The sequence below is a fragment of the Hirundo rustica genome, chromosome 1, assembly GCF_015227805.2.
Source record: "Hirundo rustica isolate bHirRus1 chromosome 1, bHirRus1.pri.v3, whole genome shotgun sequence".
Classification (NCBI taxonomy): domain Eukaryota; kingdom Metazoa; phylum Chordata; class Aves; order Passeriformes; family Hirundinidae; genus Hirundo; species Hirundo rustica.
Genome location: NC_053450.1, coordinates 90,899,697 through 90,915,150, shown reverse-complemented (window position 1 = coordinate 90,915,150; position 15,454 = coordinate 90,899,697). Strand labels below are relative to the sequence as shown.

General features: G+C 40.7%; 1 protein-coding gene across 18 annotated transcripts in view; it reads right to left on the bottom strand.

Annotated features, from left to right (window-relative positions):
* The window catches only part of ATXN1 (ataxin 1), a 257,325-nt gene that overhangs the window by 222,233 nt on the left and 19,638 nt on the right, over positions 1 to 15,454 (bottom strand). For 14 of the 18 annotated variants that reach the window (XR_005702254.2, XM_040073518.1, XM_040071661.1 and 11 more), the window contains 2 exons: positions 7,861 to 7,925; positions 192 to 320 (listed from right to left, as the gene is read on the bottom strand). The gene's annotated coding sequence lies outside the window, so the exon portion shown is untranslated. Of the gene's footprint in view, positions 1 to 191; positions 321 to 418; positions 559 to 803; positions 943 to 7,860; positions 7,926 to 8,003; positions 8,034 to 15,454 lie in introns of those variants that run through there. The other 4 variants (XM_040071453.1, XM_040071516.1, XM_040071739.2 and 1 more) reach the window with 4 other exon arrangements.

Genomic DNA, 15,454 nt, shown 5'->3' with positions numbered 1-15,454 from the left:
GGGAGGGTGGGGGGGGGAAGAGAAGGGAGGAGGAGGAGGCAAGGCAACACTCTGGCAGTCGGCCAAGAGAGCCACACAGATTATTGCATACGCACGGCACCGCCGGGCCAAGGCGGCCTTTAACCCTTTGCGGGCCGCCGCACGCTGCCCGGGGGCGGGGAGGGGGGCTGGGGGCTCGCCTCGACACTTACCTCCTCCTTACCCTTGTAACACTTCAAAGGCTAGGCTGGCTCTCTACGGTGGGATTAATCCCTGCGCACGCCAATGTTCAGAGAAGTCCCCGTTCCTGTAGCAGGCTGCGTCGCGGGGCTCTCAAATCACTTTGCAGGCAGAAAGAAATGAGATGGGGAGGGGAAAAAGAAAAAAAAAAGAAAAAAAAAAAAAAAAAAAAAAGAAGAAGAAAAAAACCACCCCAAACCTATATTGTTTAAGGGGGAAGAAACAGACAGCTAGCAACGTGTGCTGTCCTTCAGAAATGGCACGGAATGCTGTTTTAAAGGATGCATGAAAATCGGTTGCTCAGTCAAGGCTGGTCTGTCTCTCCAAGGGAGGAAATAAAACTGTGCTGGAAACCAGTGAATGCTCTGAAGCAGCCTCTGCGAGAGTCAGAAGAGGGTGATTTTATTTAAGATGCCATATTGCATTTTGCTGTGGCGAGCTGTGAAGTGATTTAGAGCAAGAGCCTGCATCCCACTCCCTTTTTCTGAATTAGTTTTATTTATCCAGATCCTTGGCATATACTTGAGTTGCTTTGTAGAAAGTACCTTCCACTTCATTCAGACCAAAGAGACTCTGACTCATACCGTGAACTACAAGACAGGCAGGGCTGAACCACGCATGTTTGGGTACTAACTCCCTCTGGATTCCTCAGTACTGGTTTTATCAAACATCCCTTTGCGTCTCTCTCAGTTGTCTGCAGACCACTGTGAGCCTCTTCCGAACCTCCCCCCCCACCCCCTGCCATCTCTGGCAACTTAAACTCCCCTGGCACTCCAGCATCAGTGAGTTACTCTCCTACTTCCCTCAACACAGGTGTCTGCAAGTGTCATAAATTGCAGTGATGGGCAAGTAACAAGCACAGATGCAAAACAGATACCAGAGAAAATATCTTCCTTCTGGACTGCCTCAGTCTGGTCTTCATGTTAATTTTTTTTTTAAATGAAACCAGCAACTCCTAACCCCCCCACCCCCCAAAAAATCAATTTACCAAGCTAGATACAACTTAAAAAAATAAAGCAAATTATGAAAGCAATGAATAGGATGAATACAGTCAAAGGATAGTGGGATGCTCTGTTTGCATGCAACACAGCAGTGGCCCATAAGAAGCCACTGACTGTCTGCTTTGGCATTAGGAAGAGAAGTAGAGCACAGAGGCCTCTCCCCACCCCAAGAACATTGCAAAAAAATGTTGCATAAATACCAAAGGCTGTTACATGCCAGCTCCAAGGAGCTGGATGCTGTGGGGTCCCAGGCCTAAGGAAGGCCTGAGATGTAACATGGCAGAAGTCGATAGGCACTCCATGTAACATGACCATCCAGATCAAGCTGTTTATTGCAGCTTGTACCAATTTGCCATGACAATAAGCTCCAAAGTACCGTGTTTCTAGCAGGTATACCTCCTATGTGTCCGTTTTATAATAGCATTAGGTTTTAGCTGCAAATTAAGTTTAGCATGTCAAGTCAAGATGCAAAGTACCCTAGGACTCAGCCTGCCATTACGCAGATCAGCAAAGGAGTCCCTTCTATAAAGGACTGTACTGGCTTATGTGGTAATAACATTGTAAGCTGCAGCATTCTGGATTTAAGAGTTGATACTGTAATACAGACTAGCTTTATGAAACAAGGATCTTTTATCACAGCACCTCCTGTATCCTTAGTGAAGGTTCACTATGAAAATCTACATGATTTTCTGTTCCAGCAGTGATCTGGAGACAGAAGCAGCAACAGGCCAAGATATCTGGACAAACATTCCACTTGGTACTATGAGAGAGTAAATCTACAGCAGCAAAGCAGACAGCAAAATTGTATTCACCCAGCTAATGTAAGGTTCATTGATTTAATAAAAGGAACCAAGGGAAAGAGACAAAGACTGGAGATTACTGAAAATCAAGTGAAAGCCCTGGAGAAACTGAAAACCCATCACCAAGGTTCAATTCAGAGTACAAGGCATTCTGTCTGCCACCTTTTTTATTCCAGTAGTATAGAGTGCTACCTCAGGAGAAAGGAATCTTTCCTTCTCAAACATTCACCTTGCCAAGAGGTGTGGCACACGCAGAGAAAGAGAAGCCACATTCATGCTGAAGCAAGCTTTGGGCAACTTTCCCTTCTGCAGCAGGCTCATGTAAGAGGCTTGTGTGTTCCTCCACTCTGTGACTATAGCGTTTGCCTCAGGACCCTCATTTTTTGCCACTGCATACTCTAGGGTTTTACATCTTTGTCTATGTTCCTGCTTCAGAGTAGAAAAGAGACCCCCACAATGTAAGTGCATTGGAAGTTAATGCAATAGTGCTTTCCTGAGCCAGCCAGGCACTTAACGCATGGCTCTGGGAAGTGCCACAACGGCCACCAGCCACATCAGGTTCGTGAGCCACTCAAAGGTGATTTTGTTCTGACTTGATCCATGTTGGTTGCATTAACAGATGAGGGATGAGGGGACAATGCCTCCGTGAACATGGCCTAACACACAGGATATGCAACCATGTCACAAGATGTCCTTGTGTCTCAGCAACTCCCCTGCCAAGGGCCTACACTGGGCCTCAATATGTTCCCTGCACAAAGGATTCCACAAAACATCCAGGTGCTGATGAAGGCAAGTGAGTGGGACACAAGAACCCACATAGAACCAAGTATTTTCATTTACTGATGATGATGTGCTGAAGCTGATAGGGCTCCCAGGAGAATATAGTACTGACCAAAAGATACTAAACAATTTAGCATGCAAGATGCACACTGACTAGAAGAATCTATTTTTCAATTCACTAGTTGTAATGTGCCATCTACACAGCATGTTTTATACAATGAATAGTACTTATAAAAAATGGGGGAATGAGAGGCGTAATAAGTTGGAATTTTTTTTTTAACACTAACATTCAGGGCGATGCAGTGATTGACTGTGTATTGAGTGTGAAAAGTAATCTCACAATTATTGATTTTTTACAGTTTAAGTCTTCAATCTGTCGTAAAATGACATTGTTGGTCTCATTACAGCCTCTAGTGGACAGTAGTAATCCACCTCACAGACCTGTCATACCATTAGCTCAAATGACAAGTGTTACCAAGGCAGAGGTTACTTCGAGAGAACATGAACATACAGGTCATTCTTATCCACCAGCAAAAAGCATTTTTGAATACAATCGAAGATTTGCTGTCACTGATCATAAGGTGCCTCACTTTATTCTTCAGGTATAGCATTGGCTTGTAAATAAACAGAGAACTTCTGCTATTCATCTCAGCTTCTGACAGCTTTCATAAAATTAAATTCATCTCAAATATTTTTATAGCAGAAAATATTGGTTGCCATGTTTTTGGCTTAAGTAAGATGTTTTTAATCCAACTCAGAATCTGCCGACTGTCCAATTCACCTCCTATCTATTTATAACTCTCACACATTCAGATAATTTTTGCTAATGCAGTTAGTTTCGTTATTATTTCAGACATATGCAGCTGATTTAAGGTATTTTTACAGCTTTAACAAATGAGAAACTCTAATTTGGATTACAGCTGGCTAATTAAAGTTAAAAATGTATATGATCTGAACTGAACAATAATGCATTGGGACTATATTCTTTAAGTGCTACTTGTGTGAACATAACAAAACATGACTAATGTCTTTAATTTTTGTGTATTCTCTTAGAAATGAGTGTATCCCCTGTCAAAACAGAGCTGTTGATGATGTTCTCCAGAACTCTGTGATTGTCTTCAGATGCAAGGAAATTAGATTGGTAGACGCAGAGAGCCAATGCTGTCTCTTTAAAGCCACAAGTATCTCATGCAAATTAACATTTAGTGAAAGGAGAGTAAAGCATTCATGAAAACTAAGCAAGTATGTAGTACTACACTGTGACTCAAAGAGAAAAATCTTATCGTCTAAAATGGTGGTCCTTTGCAAGTGAATTCAAATGGAAAGGCTGCCATTATTTTATTATTATTCTTATTGTTTTAGTTTATTACACTGTGGCTAGGTAGGGGTTGTAAGGTGATGAAGAAATCATTATTTGTCATGCTTTACACTTTAAGTAATGGGATATTTAGGTTAAAAAATGTTTACCTTATCATTGTCTTGATTTTTTAAAAGAAGCAATCAAGTTCTCTTTAAATAACAATAGCTTCAATGGCTTTAAAGTAACAATAGGTCCTTAAATGGAGATCTGAAATGAGATACTGTCTTTTTGTTGTTGCTTTTTTAAAACTGAGCAAAGCAATTTATCGGGGAATTAAGGAAACTGAGAACTTTTCTAAAGTCTCAAAATCGAGTCCGATTTAGTCTTTTGAATAAGTCAGTCAGTTACAGGTCACTGCTCTGAAGTGGAGACCAGTTAGCCTACCAGTGACCATATCAGGATGGACCACAGCCACAGTTAGCCCCATAAGCTGTGGCAGCCAGTGGAAAATAAAAGTGCTCAGCCCTTCTCTAAGGGTGCTTAAGTAGTGTAGGCACGTATCAAGCAATAACTACTATGACCTATTAGGTGCTTTATGGCCAGTGCTCTTCAGCCATCTGAGGTCTCAATCTGTGTCCTGACCTCCGTGTATCTCCCTTGACACTGCAGCTGTGCATATGGCTGGTGTGAGCAGGACCAAACACAAATGGAAACTAAACTCTGTCTTATTCCTAGAAGTGATCATTTCATCTTGGGGTTAAAGTACGCCAGCAGGACGCAAAGAGGAAGCTCTGCTCTGCAGAAATGCTTTGTTTCCAGGGATGTCAAGGCAGTGCTGTTAACAAGGATTAACATTCAACCAGCATTCAGGAGAATTTGCTGGCCACTGTCTGGGAGAGGGCTCTCAGGTGCTAGCAGGGAGCAGCCAGAGACCACATGCCCTTGTAAGAGACATATGTTGTCCCGTCCCTTTAAATCATACCCGGTACAGAGATTTATCTGGGAGTTCACTTACCAGGTTTTTTCCTGTCTCTTAAGGGTGCTACGGTCTAGACAGATTAGCATCTACTCTGTAAACACCTAGAGTTGGGAAATATCTCTTGACCTTTCTTAAAATGTCTTACCCACATATAAAGCACTGTGGCTTCCAAAGCCTGTTAGTCTCTCTGATCAATGCTATACAAGTTTTGATAAGTGCCATGAGTTTTTATGAGAGGAGGGGAATGGGCTAGAATGGACTGGTTACCTGTTTGAACAGACATAGAAATTGGAAACATGGATTTTTGACTCCTAAATCCTTTAATGGCCCCAACTGAGCTGTTCTGGTCTATTGAACAAATCCTTCCTACCTCATGGATAATCGACCTACCAGAGCTCCAGAGCCACCGTGCTAAATCCTACTGCCAAGTCTGCTCTTTTTGTTCACATGCTAAAAATCTTTATGTTTTGTTGAGAAAATGCACAATTTATAATGACAGCTATTTTTTACTCTCACCGTCTCTATCTCTTCACAAAATATGATACACATGGGCCTTGCCCCCAAAGCTGTCATGCAAAATCAGAAGTTTGGTTTACCAAAAATTCATCCAATTTGGTAAAGTTTGGGCCCGTGCCTGGGTTTCAAGACAGCGAGAAGCGCAAGCTGCTTAATAGTCAAGACCAAAGTTATTTTGTATCTCTATCTTCTTCAAAAAGAAAACTAGTAACTAAGACAGTATTAACCAGAAAGACAGTAATGGTTCTGAAATACTGGCATCTTCTATGCAGGGAAGAGCTGTATTTCTTTGTTTTCAAAAGGTATCATATAGAAAAAAAACCTGCAGTCACGTGATGCACAGGAATGAAGATTTTGAACAGTTTCTAAACATCAAACAAAAATTTAAATGGGATCATTTTGGTATGAAATCATTGCTATATCCCCTTATATTTGACTCATAATTGGAAAATCACCAGACAGAGATGGACAACAGGCATGACAGCGTATTGCCTGGAGGGTAGGAATTCCTCAACCTGCAAGGCTTTGACCAACAACCTAAGTGAGCATGGTAAACATTTACCTTCAATTTATCCAATTACAAGCTGAGAGGGTATTTTTCATGTTTCTTCTGCAAGGTGAGAGGTACATACCCACAGAACTCAGAGTTTTAAACTCCAGAGTTTGTGGGTTTTTCTTTTTTTGGTTGTGGTGGTTTGTTGGTGTTTTTTTGTTTGTTTGTTTTGGTGGGTTTTTTTTTTGTTTGTTTGTTTTGTTTTGTTTTTGTTTGTTTTGGTTTTGTTTTTTTTTTTTTAAGCATCCTTGGAAAAGTGACAGGAGGACTGAGGTAGGATATTACATTAAATCAGAGTTATTTTAGCTTGTGCAGACCATTTTATAACTAGACTGGCATCACTTTGACTTCTTACTGTACACAGGCAGTGTCTTTCCCTCAGAGATCTGCCAGATCCTCATGTTCTCTCTCTATCCTTTCTGCTAACGGCAAAAAAGGTTCTCATATTGATCGAGAAGTCATATCATGGCTCTCTCTTTTACCCTACCCAGTTTTTCCACAGAAGAGCTCCCATTTATGCCTTTCTTAATCTGCATGATCTGTCCTCGGTCTGCTCTCAAATCATCCTCATATGATATTATCAATTTATTTGTATTTTAAGTAATGAGAGATACCCATTCAAAGCTCTAGAAGCCCTGAGACATAGCACGTTCAAGCAAAACAAAACCATGTGAAAGAAATTTTATCAAAAGGCACTTATCTGGGCAACCAGGTAGACCAGAAACACCTGCCTGCCTGAAAGCCCATCTCTAGTCTTCTCCTAAAGTGGGTTTTGCTTCAGGGCCTCAAACTCCTATGAAGTGTAGGTTCTCCTATATGGATAGATTTGCTCATCCATGGACTGTTTTGTCATGGGGTCAAGTATAGCCAAGAGAGTAGAGTGGACACCTTGGGGACAGGACTATCTCACGACTAGCTTTCCTACTCAAGAGACCCTAGTTCTGGAACATTTCTCACTATAGAGTTTTCACAGTTTATACTTTCACAGAATCATAGAATCATTAAGGTTGGAAAAGACTTTTAAGATCATCAAGTCCAAATGGTCAGCCCAGCACCACCACTTCGTTCACCATTAAACTGTGTCCTCAGTGTCATAGCCATACATTTTTTGAACACTTTCCAGGAATAGTGACTGCACCACTTCCCTCAGCAGTCTGTTCCAATTCTTTTCAACCCTTTCTGTAAAAAAAAAAAAAAAAAATCTTTTCTAATATCCAATTCTAACATGCCCTGGTGCAACTTGAGACCGTTTCCTCCTGGCCACGCAGTGGTCATAGGACAACAGTGGTCATAAGGAGATGCTTAGGGAGACATGGGCACCATAAACTACTTTATCCATGTACTTTCCAGCCTCCCACTATTTTCAGCTTAAGGAACTTCCTAAGCAGAATGTGGTTTCTGCTCATTTAGTGACCCTCAATGGATTTATCTCCCAAGATTTGTATAGTCTTCTCCATTGCCATCTGTAAATTGTAGGTGTATACTATGTCACATTGCACAGGTCAAGTCCCTGATGCAAGAAGAATCCCCTCATCCTGTCTGCTTCATTCAGTGTTCCTAGCTGTTGCACTGAGACAGGGAATGGCCAGTTCCTACCCATACTCTCAATGCTACACAGATCTTTGCAGCCCTCTATCATATTCCCCCTTCTCCCAAGCTGGAAAGCTTGTTACCAAAGTCAAAGTCTTCACTGCTTCTGCTGCAGTTCTTACCTGGTTTTGAGTCCCTCTGTCTTGGTCTTAGTCCTGAGACATCTGCACTCCCTCTGTTCTTCTGCCTGTAGAAAAGTGATAGTAAAAATTGTCCTTTTATTCCATGGAACAGTGGTGACACAGTGAAATACAAGTATTATTACTATAATGGCAATATGGAATGCCCTCTTTTCCCAAGGCTTAGCCAAGGACTCAGAAAAGCAACAATTCCACATATCAAGGACAAGAGAAAACAGTAGTAATGTAAACAAAAATAAACCCATGGTTCTATCTACATTTTTTTCATACTTGTTTAACAACACAGACTGATTAAAACCCTTCCCATTTCACAAACTACCTCTGTCAACCAGTCCATTCCTGTGTAAAAAATCAGAACTGATGGGACATCTCCCACCAATCTCCAATTATTTCACACATTTATATGCATAATAGGTCTGAAGCATATGACATGCTACAAAAGTGGGACTGCCAGATGGTTTTCCTGCCATTTAATCTGTCTCTCCCCTTTCCATGATCTATCTCATTTCTTAGAACATAAGTATTAAGTTCATTTCTCTCCCTTATTTGGCCCATCTTCATCTAGGTGCGTAAACTTGGTGTCTAATTTAAGGTGTACAAGTTGTCCCGTTGTCTTAATGGTTCTGAATCATACATTTAAAATGAGCTTTGTGCTTGAGGGTATGGCCTCATGAACATGTTGTAGTCAGGCATTCAAGGGTGTGGATTTACAGGACACCAGCTACCCTGCAATAACTGCACAGATTAACACCCTTTGCCTGCTGGTAAATGCAAAGCAAGTTAGCCCAGAGAGAGTCTCAGCCAAGATCACCTCTGCCCCCTACAATTGCTCTTCCTGCTATTCCCTGAACACTGCTCCTTTTGCAGTAAATGTGACAGTTGCATATAGAGGCATCACCACCTCCCACATCTCCAAAGTGATCCATCTCCAGACACAGCTCAAAGTTTACTTTTTCTTAATACACCCCAAAATCTTGCAAACTGAACGCATATGTAAGAGACCTTGCCACCCTTGCTGCATTACGACTTATTTTTTTTCATGTTTATATGATAGGATATATTCTTTGCAGAGTGTTTATCATGTATCACACACGCACACACACACACACACACACACACACATATATATATATATATATATATTTATCCTCTAATTCTTGAGCCTTTCTGTTTACCTCTGCTGGTTAAAAATCCATAGCAGGGGGGAGCAGGGGGGTGGGAAAGGGCAAGGAATTCCTCAAACGACTCTTAGTCAAACCAGGTACCACTTTGGGAGGAGGGAGCAGAGGGGACAGACCTTGTGACTAGTGAATACCAGTGGCTGCTGCCCCCAAGGGTATTTCTGAGAGCCTACAGGTATTGTTACACAATGGATATACTTCACAGGGTCCTGAGCAGAGATTATCAGCTGTACAGAAATTGCTGCATAGTTTATCATCTGGGCAAGCATCCCAGCACCACTGTTGTCTCTCATTAGAGTCTCTTCAGAGTATCAGAGGTTCCCAGGAACATTCCCAGAAGCTTTTAGTTCAGCATGAGTCACTGTCAAGTTGAAGAGTTTCTTCGAGTCCCTTGTAGCAATCATCCTGAAAACTGCAGAAGAGGAGCTTGCAGGCTCTACGACTGTCCCTAAAAGGCTCAACTTGTACAGGAGTCATTGTCTGGCCTCCAAAAACATTTATGTGAACCAAGACACATTTATCTCAACCTTGCACACATTTAAGTTCTTGCCAGTGAGATCACAAAATCTCCTTGCAGCTGGATATATATTTTTTTTCCTTTGGTGATTTTCTAAAATCCTTTTTATTTTATATTCTAATAATCTCTCAGATCAGCACTCCTTTCCTGTTCAAACTAGATGCTCTAGTCAGTTATATAGGGCCAGGTTTCCTCCCAGGCGTTTTACAGCGTAGGCACACAGGTTATGCTGTCTGCAATAAATGATTCCGTGAAATACTCCATTATATGACACATGTCCCAGAACAGTTACCTCCTGAGAAAAGACTGCAGTTTTGAGGCCAGCTGACTTTTCAGAAATGGCAAACAATCGGTGGGGCAAAACCACAGATTTCTCCAAAGGTGAAATAACAGCGTTTTCTTAGTTCAACCTATGAAAATTATAATTTCCTGAAAACAAAATGAAAGAAAAATTCCCACAACCACCAAGCCCTTTTACTCTTAAAGGACCTGCTACTCCCTATTTATTTTGCTTTCTGAGGATTTGCCTTTGACATGTTCACATTTTTAATGCTTCTTACCAGCCAAAATGTTAAATGGATGACTTAAGTTCCAGTATATTGCTTTCTCTGAATCTGCTACTCTTGTAGTGGCACCTTCCCTTAGCAGCACATCGAATTAATGTAGTTTATGGTCACCAGTTTCTAGATTCCCTCTAGTGCTCAAATCTTCAATGAACAGAAAGATAAGTGTGAAGAATTTGCCAGCTTGAAATCTGTGCTATCTGCACAACAGAACAAAAGTTGGTTTTTAATTATTTCAAGACTTCAAACTCTGAATATTTGGCTGTATAATTAAAATCTGGATTGTTAAAATATACTGAAAATACATTTACCCTTCAAATGTTTCACCTGCTAGTTATTCTACTTCAAACTCTTCAACTCCACAGTGTTACTATTTTGTTTACTTTGATGTTTGTTCCTTTTAAGCTAACCCCAAAGAATTTCACTCTCACCCACCATGGTTATCCAGCTGTGGTTTGTTAGCATTGTAAGTATTTATGATATAGAACTCTCTTCTGTCCTTCCCAATCTTTAGTAATTAATACATTTTATGCATTGAATAATAGCCTCTCTTTCTTGATATTCCTTTTAGGAGAGTTAGGAATGACCACCAGATAATCATCTCCATCACTTAGTAACACTGCTCATGGTCTGGTGTATAGCTCTTGTATAAGGGTAGTAGGTATGTAAATACCCTCCTTAATTGTCATCATTTGTTTCAAGGATAAAACAAACAAAACAATAACAAAACCTCCTTTCTTTTGCATGCTGGAAGCACATGCCATTAATATTAATTAATTTATTTATTTAAACTTGGTTAAAGCATTTGCTCTTAGGCTGGGAATGTGACTGCCAAGTTTCCTGCCTGCAATTTGTTACGGCTCAGTAGTAAACTCCTGAAAATAGGAATTTGAAATGGAAATAGTGACAGGCCTTTTAACTACACTATAATAAGCAGGGTGTTTTATCCTGCATACTGTATGTCGTTACACAATGGCAGCCTATCATAATGTGCACGGAAAACAAACAGGGTCTCTTTAGATCACTCTTCTGGCTAAAACTGGGCAGACAGAGGAAGCAAAACAGGCTGGAAAGACAAAAGACTAGAAGGTCAAGAACACCACACCCAGACCTAAGCCCTTCTGTTACACAGTGGAGCACAGAGATCTTAGAGAACTTGCACTTGAATAAATTGACTTTGATCAGCTTGCCATAAAAAAAGAGGTGTAGCCTGCTGTATTGCTAAAGGAGGTAAAGAAGGAAACTTGCCCATAGTCTTAAGTTGCAAATTAAGGTACCCAGACCCACCCTGTTACGCAGAATAAAGCTCCAAAAAGTATGTTTCTTTCAAACGTTTCTTATCTGCTTGTAATAGTATGTTTCACCTAACCCTGCACATATAAAACACAGGAACATTAAAGCTGGTTTGCACAGCCGCTTTCCAGTGACAGTTGTAAAGTGTAATTTTTCAGAGTTGCTGAGAATCCAGAGTCCTAACAAGTCGCCTGAGTTTCTCCAGACCTACACCTGTGTAAATGGCGGCAGTACTGCATCTTTGTGAGAACAAAACGCTGCTCTTGTTTTTTACGAGGTATCTGGCAACTAGGAAAATAACTGAATTGTATGTGAAGAACAGAACAGCAGAGTATCTGGAACTTGAACCAAGCACTTCTGCTTTTCAGAACACGAGCTTAAACGCCGTATATTGAAGTGCCACACCATGTCTATTTTTACTAATTGAGTTAACTTGCATTTGGGCACTGTACCAGCTACTCAGCAAGTCCAGGAGATTAATGTAAAAGCCTCTCTGCATTTAGAAAGTATAGTCATTCTAGATTTACAGCTGCTTACTTTGAGGGTGGCTGACTGCTGATCCTGATGTCTTTGAGCAACAGATGGTTTTCTGAGCTGCACTGATAATGAAAATTATATAATTTACCTCCTAACATTAAAGTAATGAGGCCAAATAAAATAAAAAGCAATATATTCAACTTCTACAAATAACACATCTTAGTAGACGGCGGGATAAGAGGAGGGGGAGGCCCAGTCAAAACTCAAGGAATAGTATTAGAAATTCACATGAGGAGAAACTTACATAAAACAACCCATCCCTAGCTGGACTGTGAAAGTATTGGCCCTTGTAATGGTAGAATTTATAGCTTTAATCTTCTTAAGAGCTGCATGGCTCTTCTCACATGCAGGGAAAACAGATTTGATGTTTGTGAGATTAAAACTACTGAGCTGAACTTTGCTTGTTATTGGCCAGAAGCACTTGGAAACCTAATAAAGCATTCCATTAAAATCTTGGCATTTTAGTAACACAAAAGGAGTAGGCTTCTCAGAATATGAGTCCAAGTCCCCACACTTTGGGGGGTGTGGGGAAAGATTGTGGAATTTGGATTTTAACAAAGTTTGCAATGACTTTAAAACAGATCAAAGGAAACATGAGGTAGAATGGAACAATAATTGCTTGATGTAACTAGCAATGTCCAATTCTTTGTTGTTTAAACTTTATTACGTTTGAAGACACTTTTTCACGTTCTTTTAAACCTCATACTTCCATGAGCCCATGAGTAGCTGGAAAAAGTACAACACATGTCACTGACTGGCTGTGTGGTCTCTAACAGGTAATGTGAGGCCTGATTTCATAAAATTGTGAGGACCCGCAACCAAAGCTGAGATCAAGTTGGGCTACTCATATTCTGGGCTTTGGATGAACAGCTATATTCTGAAATAAAGAGCTCCATTAAAGCTGGCTAGGCTACAATTTTACGTGCACAGGAAGCCCATAGTGAACATGGTTATGCACTTGGAATCAGTACATGGTTTGATTTGATCTATGAAGTTACATCTAATATTTCTGTAGAGAGAAGGATAATACTTGTGGTGATGGTATGAACAATGAGTTCAAAGCATGACTGATCAAGGGTTAGGATCTTATCAGCAGTGGTAAAACCTTGTATAGTACCATTTGTGCAAATGAGAGCTGCCTAGTGGCACTGTTGAGAACCCTTGCTTGCCTTCTCAAGGTACAGTGAAGAGAAGCCTCACGAACTACAGCTTCACTGTTCCCTGCAGGCAAACGAACAGGCAGAATTAAAGACTTGTAATCAAATTTAAAAGAAGTAAAGCTTCATAATCAGCCCTAAATACAATAAGTCTCTTGCTAGGGTTCATTGACGAGGTTTGGGGTTTTGTCACAAGGCAAACAGCAGTAATTCCAATGTGCTATGAAATTACTTCCTCCTGTCTGTACTGACAAAACCAACCATGAAAAGCATGCTAGAATTTGCCTGTGTAAGGTTACAGTTAAATCAGATTTTCTAGATTCATTCTACTTACGGAATCAGGAAGTATGTAGGCCAGCTTCTGGCAAACTTGTGGTTAAAACACTGGGAAGCCTGTAGGAATGATCAGGCAACAATCAAATGCCTACAAACAAATTTTAGCCCGGATCTTGCCCCACTCAGAGAACCAGTGTTGAACCTGGATCACACAGCTGGTGTGAATGAGTCCTACACAAGCTCATCCCATTGTAGATTACTGCACAGAATTCACTTATGCAATTCTATTTTCTGCCTTTTCAAAAGAAATTCCTCTTTACACAGCTGAACATTACTGGGTGCTCATAAACTGGCTGCTAACATGGCTGGTATGCTTTATTTTCTGTGGCACTAACATATGAAGAGCTATCTACTGTAACAGATGCTCTTTGACAGTGCAAAATAACAGCACTCAGACTTAAACAGTAAATTATAAACAATCCCTCTCTAACTACAAAATGAATACACAGAATGGGGAGCCTTGTCAACTAAGATATTAGTAAATCAGGTTGAGGAAGACAAATTATTCACTAAAGCTAAAGTAACTAAAATTTTATTCAGTTAACATTACTGTCATTAGAGTTCTCCTGTTCTTTGCCATAATTGGTAGATATGAAAAAGAGTAATTATAAGCAACACATAGTAAAATCAGTTACATGTTTTCTTGCTATGGAAAAGCTACATAAAATGTTTCTGTTCTTCCTTTTTATTAATTTCTATCAGTAGAAAAAATGCTATATGAATGCTTACTAGCGGTATGTGCCTGGCCACATCAAGACAGCCTTTTCCCAAGGGATTTCATAATTATTTTTTCTCCACCAAACCACAGACAGGACTGTGAATTAAAAGTGACCTTGATGGCCTGGTGGTGCAGTTGCCATGTATTTGATTATAAACTTACCAGTACTAATGCCGAGGAGTGGTGTTACAACATAAGCTGAAAATTATTTCAAGTACAGCTTTCTTCACTGAATGGCCCTGGTAACCTGGCTGCAAAAAGCATTCAATGCTTTTTTTTTTTTTTTTTTTTTTTTTTTTTTTTTTTTTTTTTTAAACCTTTAAAAAATAAAGCATTATTTTTTTCCTCCCCAACTCTTCATGACACCTCAGTGCCAAGTTCTCCAAAAGGGTGTGCTCAGGGATAATATCCTAGATTACAAGGACTGTAGCTACATCTGGAGTACTTGTGATATCTCAGATATAAAATTTCTTCAGAAAGGACATGGAGAATTTGGAGGAAGCATGGGTAAAGGAATGGGCACCCTGTTACATAGCACAGTGGTTCCTGCCACATCCTGAGAGGTGGCAGCCTCTCAGGAATTCCTGAACACCATGGCAGGGATGCTGAGCACAAAGCTGCCTTCCCAAATGCATGCAACTCCCCATGACCTAATGAGGGGTAAAACAAGCTGGCAGTTCATTGTTTCCTTCAGCATGTGCCAGAGAAATCTTTGTGTCACTCAGTTCAGGGTCAGGCTTGCAAGGCCCAATTCTTACGGCTTTAGAAGAAACAGGTATGGCCAAGGAAAAACCATGGCAGCTATCTGTAGGCAGGATTTAATGCCCCTGCATTTCATGGGATTTCTGGAATGGAGTCTCAAACTCTGCAGAATGACAAATGCAGCTTTGCAGGCACTTGCACTGCCTGCATCTCCTATGATACCTGGAGCTAGGCACACATGGGTACTTTATCTACATCTCAACAGCGTATGTTCAAGAAGCAGGACTAGCTGAACATCTCCCTCTCCTCTGAGAGCCAAATTTGCCTTCTTCCTCCTTTACAGATTAAGTAGGGAAGCAGGCACCAACCCCAACAGTTTTGCAGATGCCAGCTCAGAGTACACACAGAGGTGTATTTTGGGTGCTTAAAGAGCTTCACAGCATTGAAAGACTTAGTTCAGAAAATGCAAAAGGTCAGGGCCTGCCTTCCAGAGCCTGACAAAAGGGTGTATGCACACACTGAGGGATGAGGCTCCCTCTGTTGCACAGAACTGGCTCTTTCTAATTTCCCTA